We start from the raw sequence: 12,176 nt of genomic DNA, 5'->3' as shown, positions 1-12,176 counted from the left end.
TCCCCTGGTGCTTTCTCAATGGCTAAAGGAATTAATGAAAGGGCAGTTGGCTTTGGCTTTTAAAAAAAATGCATTTTTCTTTTTTATTATTATTTTTCTTAAATTTGTGTAATTGTCCTTCTCCCAGTGACAAGCCAAAGTCCTTCCCCTGCTTCCTCCAGGACCTATGCTTTTCTGTATGAGCTGCAGGAGTTCCTCAGTGCTGTCCAGCCACCACAGATGCAGTCACAACTACGGGCTGCTCTGGTCCCGCTGTGTACCTTGCATTCTCTCCCCACCCTGTCCCTTGGGGTGTCGTCCAGTGAGACCGTCCTGGCCGGGCTGCTCAACTCCTCAGCTCTCACACTGTTCTCCTTTCCCACACTGGGCTCTATATTCCAGGGGCTCCACAGGGAGCTGGCCCTGCGGCCTGCCCTGCTGGAGGTGCTCAGGCAGAGGCCTGGAGGAGGCTGTGGTCCAGATGAGGAAGGAGGTGGGCAAGGATGGACAGGCTGTAGAGGCCTCGAGAACTATGTTCTTCCCAAAGAAGGGGAGGAACCACCAGCAAGTGAGCAGGCCTCAATGTAAATGCATGATACATGTCTGTGCATTGATTGCATTGCCAAGTTATTTTATTTTTTATTCACTCACATAGGGGTGGAGAGGGAGCAGCAGGCCAGGAGGGCCCAGGGAAGGGACACCTGTTTCGGCTGCACAGCCTCACCCTGTCCATGGAGAAATTCCGATTGGCTCATCTTCAATTACCAGGGAGTCTGCCGCTTTCCCCTGACCAACGGTAACAACCAGGCCCTCCTTCTGAACAGCCAGGTCCAGAGGGGCCCTGGAGCACTCACCTTTTTGTGCCTTTTGACAATGAGGACCTCAAGGTGGTGGAGTTGGGTCAAGATGGAACCAAGATCTCCATCAAACCCAACATGGTGGCCACTGTTTCCTCCATGTGGTCCAATGACAGGAATAATGGCAAGGGCCAGGCCAACTGAATGGGTGGACCATTACTCATAAGTCAATGATTTTGTTTATTGTATATACAGTGGGGAGAACAAGTGTTTGTTTCACTGCCGATTTTGAACGTTTTCCTACTTACAAAGCATGTAGAAGTCTGTAATTTAACATAGGTACACTTCAACTGTGAGAGACGGAATCTAAAACAAAAATCCAGAAAATCACTGTATGATTTTTAACTAATTAATTTGCATTTTATTGCATGACATAAGTATTTGATCACCTACCAACCAGTAAGAATTCTGGCTCTCACAGACCTGTTAGTTTTTCTTTAAGAATCCCTCCTGTTCTCTACTCATTACCTGTTTTAACTGCACCCTTTTCAACTCGTTACCTGTATAAAAGACACCTGTCCACACACTCAATCAAACAGACTCCAACCTCTCCACAATGACCAAGACCAGGGAGCTGTGTAAGGACATCAGGGATAAAATTGTAGACCTGCACAAGGCTGGGATGGGCTACAGGACAATAGGCAAGCAGCTTGGTGAGAAGGCAACAACTGTTGGCGCAATTATTAGAAAATGGAAGAAGTTCAAGATGACGGTCAATCACCCTCGTTCTGGGGCTCCATGCAAGATCTCACCTCGTGGGGCATCAATGATCATGAGGAAGGTGAGGGATCAGCCCAGAACTACACGGCAGGACCTGGTCAATGACCTGAAGAGAGCTGGGACCACAGTCTCAAAGAACCATTAGTAACACTACTCCGTCATGGATTAAAAATCCTGCAGCGCACGCAAAGTCCCCCTGCTCAAGCCAGCGCATGTCCAGGCCAGTCTGAAGTTTGCCAATGACCATCTGGATGATCCAGAGGAGGAATAGGAGAAGGTCATGTGGTCTGATGAGACAAAAATAGAGCTCTTTGGTCTAAACTCCACTCGCTGTGTTTGGAGGAAGAAGGATGAGTACAACCCCAAGACACCATCCCAACCGTGAAGCATGGAGGTGGAAACGTCATTCTTTGGGGATGCTTTTCTGCAAAGGGGACAGGACGACTGCACCGTATTGAGGGGAGGATGGATGGGGCCATGTATCGCGAGATCTTGGCCAACAACCTCCTTCCCTCAGTAAGAGCATTGAAGATGGGTCGTGGCTGGGTCTTCCAGCATGACAACGACCCGAAACACACAGCCAGGGCAACTAAGGAGTGGCTCCGTAAGAAGCATCTCAAGGTCCTGGAGTGGCCTAGCCATTCTCCAGAACTGAACCCAATAGAAAGTATTTTGAGGGAGCTGAAAGTCCGTATTGCCCAGCGACAGCCCCGAAACCTGAAGGATCTGGAGAAGGTCTGTATGGAGGAGTGGGCCAAAATCCCTGCTGCAGTGTGTGCAAACCTGGTCAAGAACTACAGGAAACGTATGATCACTGTAATTGCAAACAAAGGTTTCTGTACCAAATATTAAGTTCTGCTTTTCTGATGTATCAAATACTTATGTCATGCAATAAAATGCTAATTAATTACATATAAATCATAATGATTTTCTGGATTTTTGTTTTAGATTCCGTCTCACAGTTGAAGTGTAACTATTATGAAAATTACAGATTTCTACATGCTTTGTAAGTAGGAAAACCTGTCAAATCGGCAGTGTATCAAATACTTGTTCTCCCCACTGTACATCATCACCACATCTAATTTTCCATTTGTGCTCAATCATGTTCTATCAAATATTAGCTGATTTTACATTTTAATACAATTTTTCTTACTCATCAATGTCAATTGCAAACTCAATGGCACAGTGCACATATTGGATCTTTCAAATACCATTTGATAATTGTCAATTTGCATCCAATGAAAGGGCATATTAAAGGCTAAAATAATATTTAATTGAATATGAGCTGGGAACCAGCAAATGTTATTCATTTGTATTGATTTTTGTGTACCCTTTAAATATGAAAAACATTTATGCAGACATTTATGCATGATCATATAAGACTGTGTATAAGTCTAATTTAAAATCATTGTGAAGTATGTGTGACTTTTTGACTGCATTGTTGGGAAAGAGCCCGTAAGTAAGCATTTTGCTGTAAAGTCTACCCCTGTTATATTTGGTGCATGTGACAAGTAAAATTGTATTTGTTTGGTAATTGTTCTATAAATTGGTTATTTCTACAGTAGCAAACTACTATATATATATATATATATATATATATATATATATATTATATATACTTTGATAGAATAAGCACCGGGCAAACTGACATTAGTCAGGCATCTCTTTGTCAGGCATCTCTATTTCTGATCCTCAAGACTCCCCCTCTTCTCTCTGGTTTTCCTTTTGTTCCATGGTCTTATCCCCAACTCGGCAAGCTGTCCCACAGAGAGGCTGGAGGGCAGGAAGAGGGAAACACCAGGTACACAACAAGGTTCCAAAGCAGGGCACTTAGAACTAACACACTGAATAACAAATGAGAAGGACACAGAAAATACACTGAGTATACAAAACATTAGGAACACCTAATGCTCTTTCCATGACAGACTGACCAGGTGAATCCATGGCAAAGCGATGGACCCTTATTGATGTCATGTTGCAATTCAATATTAGGAACGTGTTCCTAATGTTTGGTATACTCCGTGTAAGCTTTAAGTCCCTGTACCTGAGCTGTGCCTCCAAGTAACATCTGAGTAAGATCATTCTCTAGAAATACTTCCAGTGCATCTAAACCACGAGAGAGAATGCATGAGCTAGTCTGTGTGCATTGATTATATTTTTAATATCATGCGTTTCAACACTCACCATGTACTTCATTCACCCCTGAGCTCACAAGCACAATGATGATGGCCAACACTATGCAACGGTTTAGAGTAATGCCTTTCCATGGGTTCTCAACCTCCTTCAAACTTTGGATGGACAAAATACCTTCATATGACACTAGAAGTAGACAGAGTGGTTGGTCAACATGGGACAAAATATACTATTTTCTGAATGTAGAAATGGAAATGTAATGAATAAGGATTTTATTACTGCTAAGACACTCAGATGATGTTGTTCTGGATCTGTTGTGTCCTGTAAATTCAGGTAAATATTGGGGTTTTGTTAATGCAAGATATTTGAAAGGTAAACTTATTAAACATCCCAGTGACGGTATAGACTAAATCTTTTATTTTCAGAGTGTTAACTCAACTGAACATTTGCGCTAAAATCACATAGGCAATGAGGACTGAGCACAAACAAGGATTGGGGTTACGGTGCCTTCAGAAAGTATTCTTACGCCTTGACATACTCCACATTTTGTTGTTACAGCCTGAATTCAAAATGGATTCAATTGTTTTTCCTCACCCATCTACACACAATACCCCATAATGAATAAGTAAAAACATGTTTTTAGAAATGTGTGGAAATGAAATACAGATATCTCATTTACTTAAGTATTCACACCCCTAAGTCAATACAGGGGTAATTGGCAGCAGTTACAGCTGAGTGTCTTTCTGGGTAAGTCTCTTACAGCTTTGCACAATATTTGTACATTATCTTTTTTATTCTTCAAGCTCTGTCAAGTTGGTTGTTGATCATGGCTGGACAGCCATTTACTAATCTTGCCATAGATTTTCAAGCTGATTTAAATCAAAACTGTAATTAGGCCACTCCGGAACATTCAATGTCATCTTGGTACTGTAAGCAACTCCAGTGTATATTTGGCCTTTTGTTTTAGGTTATTGTCCTGCTGAAAGGTGAATTTGTCTCCCATTGTCTGTTGGAAAGCAGACGGAGCCTGTTTTTTTCCCTAAGATTTTACCTGTGTTTAGCTTTATTCTGTTTCTTTTTATCCCCAAAAAAACTCCCTAGTCCTTGCCAATGACAAGCATACCCAAAACATGATGCTGCCACCACCATGCTTGAAAATATGAAGAGGGGTACTCATAAGATAACAATTTGTATTCAGGACAAAAAGTTAATTTCTTCGTCACTTTTTTGCAGTTTTAGTTTAGTGCCTTATTGCAAACAAGATGCATGTTTGGAATATTTGTATTCTTTATAGGCTTCCTTTTCACTCTGTCAATTAGGTTAGTATTGTAGAGTGACTACAATGTTGAGCCATCCTCAGTTTTCTCCTATCACAGCCATTAAACTCTAACTGGTTTAAAGTCCCCATTGGCCTCATGGTGAAATCCTTGAGCAAGTTTCCTTCCTCTCCGGCAACTGAGTTAGAAAGGACATCTGTTTCTTTGTACAGTAGCAGTGGAGGATGCTGAGGGGAGGACTGCTCATAATGACTGGAACGGAGCAAATGGATTGGTTCCATTCCACTAATCCCCTGCTTCAGCCATTACCATGAGCCCGTCCTCCCCAATTAAGGTGACACCAACCTCCTGTGCTTTGTATTGACTGGGTGTATTGATACACCATCCAAAGTGTAACTAATAACTTCACTATGCTCAAAGGGATATTCAATGTTTGCTTTTTGCTTCTTTTTTTTTTTTTTTACCTATCTACCAATAGGTAACCTTTGCAAAGCACAGGAAAACCTCCCTGGTCATTTTGGTGTTGGAAATTCATTGCTCGACTGAGGGACCTTACTATTATCTGTATGTGTGAGGTACAGAGATCATGTTAAACAGTATTATTGCACACAGTGTCAGTCCATGCAACTTATGTGACTTAAGCACATTTCTACTTCTGAACTTATTTAGGCTTACCATTACAAAGGGGTTGAATACTCTTACTAATTTCAGCTTTCCATAATTCCACTTTGACATTACGGGGTATTATGTGTATACCAGTGACACAAATTTTCAATTGAATACATTTTATATTAAGGCTGTAACACAACTAAATGTGGAAAAAGTCTAAGGGTGTGAATACTTTCTGAAAGCACCATGTTTATGCTGATGTCAAGGACACGATCAGTCGCAATAAAGCATGAGGCATAGACCAATAAAACATTTCTTAAAATAGACATCAGTCAAATAACAGTCCTTGTCAAATTATTCTCAAACTACATTCTAATGCAAACCTATAAGAACTCAACAGATAACAGAATGAGTCTTACCTGTGACTTTTTCTCCTATGGAGGGAGAAGTTTGTGGAAATTGATTGCAATTCACTGGTAAGTGTCTTATAGCCTGCCCTGCTTTAGATGCCTTCGTCCCTGACAGGCAGGCACAGCTGAGAGCTTTTGAAAAAAAATACAAATATAGCACTGGAGAGATTTTAAAGTGCATTCGGAAAGTATTCAGACCCCTTCACTTTTTCCACATTTTGTTATTCTAAAATGGACTATTTTTATTTGGGGGGGGGGGGGGTGTTGAATCAATCTACACACAATATCCCTTAATGTCAAAGCAAGAACAGGTTTTTAGAAAGATTTTCAAATGTATTACACATAAAACTGATTACATTTACATAGGTATTCAGACCCTTTACTCAGTACATTGTTGAAGCACCTTTGGCAGTGATTACAGCCTCGAGTCTTCTTCGGTATGATGTTTCAAGCTTGGCAGTGGTGGGACAAAGTAACCGATTGTCATACTTGAGTGAAAGTAAAGACACCTTAATAGGTTAGTCAAGTAAAAGTTAGTCACCCAGTAAAATACTACAGTAAAAGTCTCTAAGAGTATTTGATTTTAAATATTAAGTATCAAAAGTAAATGCAATTGCTTGTATCAAAAGGTATAAATCATGTTACGTTCCTTTTATATTAAGCAAACCAGACGGCACAAGTTCCTTGTTTTTTAAATTTACGGACAGCCAGGGGCACACTCCAACACTCAGACATCATTTACAAACAAAGCATTTGTGTTTAGTGAGTCTGCCAGATTAGAGGCAGTAGGGATGACAAGGGATGTTGTATTGATGTGTGTCAATCGGACCATTTTCCTGTCCTGCTAAGCAATCAAAATGTAACAAGTTCTTTTGTGTGTCAGGGAAAATGTATGGAGTAAAAAGTAAATTTTCTTTAGGAATGTATTGGAGTAAAAGTTGTTAAAAGTATAGATACCCAAAAAAAACTACTTAAGTAGTATTTTAAATTATGTTAACTCTATTTGTACACCTCTTTTTGGAGTTTCTCCCATTCATCTCTGCAGATCCTCAAGCTCTGTCAGTTTGGATTGGGAGCATTGCTGCAAAGCTAGTTTCTGGTCTCTCCAGAGACATTTTATCAGGTTCAAGCCTGGGCTCTGGCTGAGCATCTCAAGGACATTCAGAGCCTTGTCTGGAAGCCACTCCTGCATTGACTTGGCTGTGTGCTTATGGTCGTTGTCCTGTTGGAAGGTGAATCTTCGCCCCCCTAGTCTGAGGTCCTGAGCGCTCTGGAGAAAGTTTTCATCAAGGATCTCTCTCTACTTTGGGGTGTTCATCTTTCTCTCGATCCTGACTAGTCTCCCAGACTCTGACGCTGAAAAACATCCCCACAGCATGATGCTGCTACCACCATGCTTCACTGTAGGGATGGTGCCAGGTTTCCTCCAGATGTGACGCTTGGAATTCAGAGCATAGAGTTCAGTCTTGGTTTCATCAGACCAGGGAATCTTGTTTCTCATGTTGTGAAACTCTTAGAGGGCTGCCATGTGGCTTCTGTCTGGCCTCTACCATAAAGGCCTGATTTGGTGGAGTGCTGCAGAGATGGTTGCCCTTCTGGATGGTACCCTTCCCCAGATCTGTGTCTCGACACAATCCTGTCTCGGAGCTCTACGGACAATTCCTCCGACCTCATGGCTTGGTTTTTGCTCTGACATGCACTGTCAACTGTGTGCCTTTCCAAATCATATCCAATCAATTGAATTTAGCACAGGTGGACTCCAAGTTCTAGAAACATCTCAAGGATGATCAATGGAAACATGATGCACCTGAGCTCATAGCAAAGTATCTGAATACTTATGTAAATAAGGTATTTCAGTTTATTTTTAAATTTTTAAAACATTTGCAAAAATGTCTATAAACCTGTTTTAGCATTTTCATTATGGGGTATTGTGTGTAGACTGAGTATCTTTTTATTTTTTTTAAACCAAATGTGTAAAAGGTCTGAATACATTCCGAATGCAATGTATACTGTTGATTGCTGCTACAGACTAACTATACAACAAAGTGTTCTGTATGGTGGGGAAATTACAAGATTGTTATTATGCTGTTATTGCATCAAATTGTTTTATGCAACAGAATAGTGGGTTCTTAGAACACTTTCATCTGTGTGTGTTCTACTGAGGATGTGCCTCTGCGAGATTTAACACTGACAGAATATTTACGATGCTTTGGGTGATAAACCTAACAAGACCGCATTCCATAGCATGAGTTGGTGTTTCTATTCTATAAGGTACACATGGAGCTATGGCTCGGGGCCAGACCCTGGTCTCAACACAATGAGGACAGTATTTACTAGCAGATACTGTTTTCTGTGAATTATTAGTAACCTTGTGACCCATTCCATACTTCTGTTGGTCATGAACATCCAGGAGGATGGGCTTTGCTATAAAATGCTCGTTGATGAGTGTTTTCATTGAGAGGGACATGATTTTAGAAACTATAGGAGGAAATGGTTTGTCACGCCCTGATCTGTTTCACCTGTCTTTGTGATTGTCTCCACCCACCTCTAGGTGTCACCTGTTTTACCTATTAGTCCCCGGTATATTTATCCCTGTGTTTCCTGTCTCTCAGTGCTCGTTCATCTTGTTTTGCCAAGTCAACCAGTGGTTTTTCCTAGTCCTCCTGGTTTTGACCCTTGCCTGTCCTGATCCTGAATCCGCCTGCCTGACCACTCAGCCTATTCTGACCTCGAGCCTGCCTATCCCCTTGTACTGTTTGTCCTCTGACCTGATCACTGAACCTGTGCCTGTTCTGACCTCGAGCCTGCCTCTTTCGGACAATCGGAGCCTTACAAGCGTGCCACGAAAAGGACCAACACTCTTTCCAAGAAGGCCTGATTCCGACAAATACACAAAGAACCTAGGCATTTACACGTAAATACATTCATGATTTCTTACTCCAATCGGGCGGCGGTTTGTGTGCAAAGTATATGATCACTGTGAGAGTAGTTTCTAAATGTACCAAAGTATTATGTCTCTGTCTCTCTGCCCCCTGCCCACCTCTATCGCTTTTGTACAAGCAGCCATGTTGTTGTCAGTCTGCTAGGGACCTGTTTCTAATGTATTAAGTGTGTATGTCTACCCTGTGTTACCATTTAATTAGCTAGTAAATAAATAATTAAACCAATTTGTGTCGTACTGAATCATAAGTAAGGCTCAGGTTTTGCAGATGCATGAGGTTACGACTCTTCAGAATGATGATTTGATACGAGATTATAAATTGACTGTTTATGGATGTGATAGATGGAGACCTTTTTTCGTTTTTAATTCGGGAGATGGTAACTCTTTAACCTCTACAGGGTGGGTGTCCCTAAACCGGGACGGTTGTTACTAATGTGACTAGAATGACGTTGTATACAACAGCCAACTTTCCGGGACATAGACATGTCTTTTATGGCCAGAAAGCATCAATTATTGTTAATCTAACTGCAGTGTCCAATTAACAGTAGCTAATACAGTGAAATACCATGCTATTGTTTGAGTAGAGTGCACAACAACAACTTATCACGGCAACTGGTTTGATACATTCATTTCTGAAGGTAAATTATGTACTTACATTCAGTAATCTTGGTCTGATTTGTCATCCTGAGGGTCTCAGAGATAAAAATGTAGCATAGTTTAATTTGATACAATCAATGTTTATGTTCAAATGTAGGAACTGGGATCTACAGTTTGACCCCACTGCTGTATTTGGCTCCACACCCACCTCTCTCAGCGATCACTGCCTCATTGCCTGCATCCATAATGGGTCAGCGGTCAAACAACCTCCACTCATCACTGTCAAAAGCTCCCTGAAACACTTCAGCGAGCAGGCCTTTCTAATCGACCTGGCCGGGGTATCCTGGAAGGATATTGATCTCATCCCGTCAGTAGAGGATGCCTGGTTATTTTCTTTAAATGCCTTCCTCACCATATTAAATAAGCATGCCCCATTCAAGAAATTTAGAACCAGGAAAAGATATAGCCCTTGGTTCTAATCAGACCTGACTGCCCTTAACCAACACACAAACATCCTATGGCGTTCTGCATTAGCATCGAACAGCCCCCGTTATATGCAACTTTTCAGGGACGCTAGAAACCAATATACACAGGCAGTTAGAAAAGCCAAGGCTAGCTTTTTCAAGCAGAAATTTGCTTCCTGCAACACAAACTCAAAATGTTCTAGGACACTGTAAAGTCCATGGAGAAAAAGAACACCTCCTCCCAGCTGCCCACTGCACTGAGGATAGGAAACACTGTCACCACCGATAAATCCACAATAAATGAGAATTTCAATAAGCAATTTTCTACGGCTGGCCATGCTTTCCACCTGGCTACCCCTACCCCGGTCAACAGCACTGCACCCCCCACAGCAACTCGCCCATTTCTCCTTCTCCCAAATCCACTCAGCTGATGTTCTGAAAGAGCTGCAAAATCTGGACCCCTACAAATCAGCCGGGCTAGACAATCTGGACCCTTTCTAAAATTATCTGCCAAATTGTTGCAACCCCTATTACTAGCCTGTTCAACCTCTCTTTCGTGTCGTCTGAGATTCCCAAAGATTGGAAAGCAGCTGCGGTCATCCCCCTCTTTAAAGGGGGGGGCACTCTTGACCCAAACTACTACAGACCTATATCCATCCTACCCTGCCTTTCTAAGGTCTTCGAAAGCCAAGTCAACAAACAGATTACCAACCATTTCGAATCCCACCATACCTTCTCCGCTATGCAATCTGGTTTCAGAGCTGGTCATGGGTGCACCTCAGCCACACTCAAGGTCCTAAACGATATCTTAACCGCCATCGATAAAAAACAATTCTGTGCAGTCGTATTCATTGACCTGGTCAAGGCTTTCGACTCGACAGCCTTGGTTTCTCAAATGATTGCCTCGCCTGGTTCACCAACTGCTTCTCTGATAGAGTTCAGTGTGTCAAATTGGAGGGCCTGTTATCCGGGCCTTTGGCAGTCTATGGGGGGTGCCACAGGGTTAAATTCTTGGACCGACTCTCTTCTCTGTATACATCAATGATGTCGCTCTAACTGCTGGTGAATCTCTGATCCACCTCTACGCAGACGACACCATTCTGTATACTTCTGGCCTTTCTTTGGACACTGTTAACAACCCTCCAGACGAGCTTCAATGCCATACAACTCTCCTTCCGTGGCCTCCAATTGCTCTTAAATAAAAGTAAGACTAAATGCATGCTCTTCATATGATCGCTACCTGCCTGCCCGTCCAACATCACTACTCTGGACGGTTCTGACTTAGAATATGTGGACAACTACACATACCTAGGTGTCTGGTTAGACTGTAAACTCGCCTTCCAGACTCACATCAAACATCTCCAATCCAAAGTTAAATCTAGAATTGGCTTCCTATTTCGCAACAAAGCATCCTTCAATCATGCTGCCAAACATACCCTTGTAAAACTGACCATCCTACCGCTCCTCCTCAGTTACAAAATTGCCTCCAATACCCTACTCAATAATCTGGATGCAGTCTATCCCAGTGCCATCCGTTTTGTCACCAAAGCCCCATATACTACCCACCACTGCGACCTGTACGCTCTCGTTGGCTGGCCCTCGCTTCATACTCTTCGCCAAACCCACTGGCTCCAGGTCATCTACAAGACACTGCTAGGTAAAGTCCCCCCTTATCTCAGCTCGCTGGTCACCATAGCAGCACCTACCTGTAGCAACCGCTCCAGCAAGTATATCTCTCTGGTCACCCCCAAAACCAATTCTTTCTTTGGCTGCCTCTCCTTCCAGTTCTCTGCTGCCAATGACTGGAACGAACTACAAAAATCTCTGAAACTGGAAACACTTATCTCCCTCACTAGCTTTAAGCACCAGCTGTCAGAGCAGCTCACAGATTACTGCACCTGTGCATAGCCCATCTATAATTTAGCCCAAACAACTACCTCTCCCCCTACTGTATTTATTTATTTAGCTCTTTTGCACCCCATTATTTATATCTCTACTTTGCACATTCTTCCACTGCAAATCTACCACTCCAGTGTTTTACTTGCTATATTGTATTTACTTTGCCACCATGGTGTTTCCGTTTAAATGACACCAATAATGCTCATATCCTTGCTTCAGGTCCTGAGATACCCAAATCTAACTGCCTGTATGTCATTTTAGGATAACACTTTTTTTTTTAACGGTACGAT

The 12,176-nt window shown here is 42.2% G+C and overlaps 1 pseudogene; it reads left to right on the top strand.

Annotated features, from left to right (window-relative positions):
- The first annotated feature begins 111 nt into the window (after positions 1–111).
- Positions 112–3,148, top strand: LOC115144980 (uncharacterized; annotated as a pseudogene).
- Positions 3,149–12,176: the final 9,028 nt, after the last annotated feature.

The sequence above is a fragment of the Oncorhynchus nerka genome, linkage group LG17, assembly GCF_034236695.1.
Source record: "Oncorhynchus nerka isolate Pitt River linkage group LG17, Oner_Uvic_2.0, whole genome shotgun sequence".
Classification (NCBI taxonomy): domain Eukaryota; kingdom Metazoa; phylum Chordata; class Actinopteri; order Salmoniformes; family Salmonidae; genus Oncorhynchus; species Oncorhynchus nerka.
The sequence above is the reverse complement of the archived record's forward strand: the minus strand, read 5'-3'. Positions and strand labels throughout refer to the sequence as shown.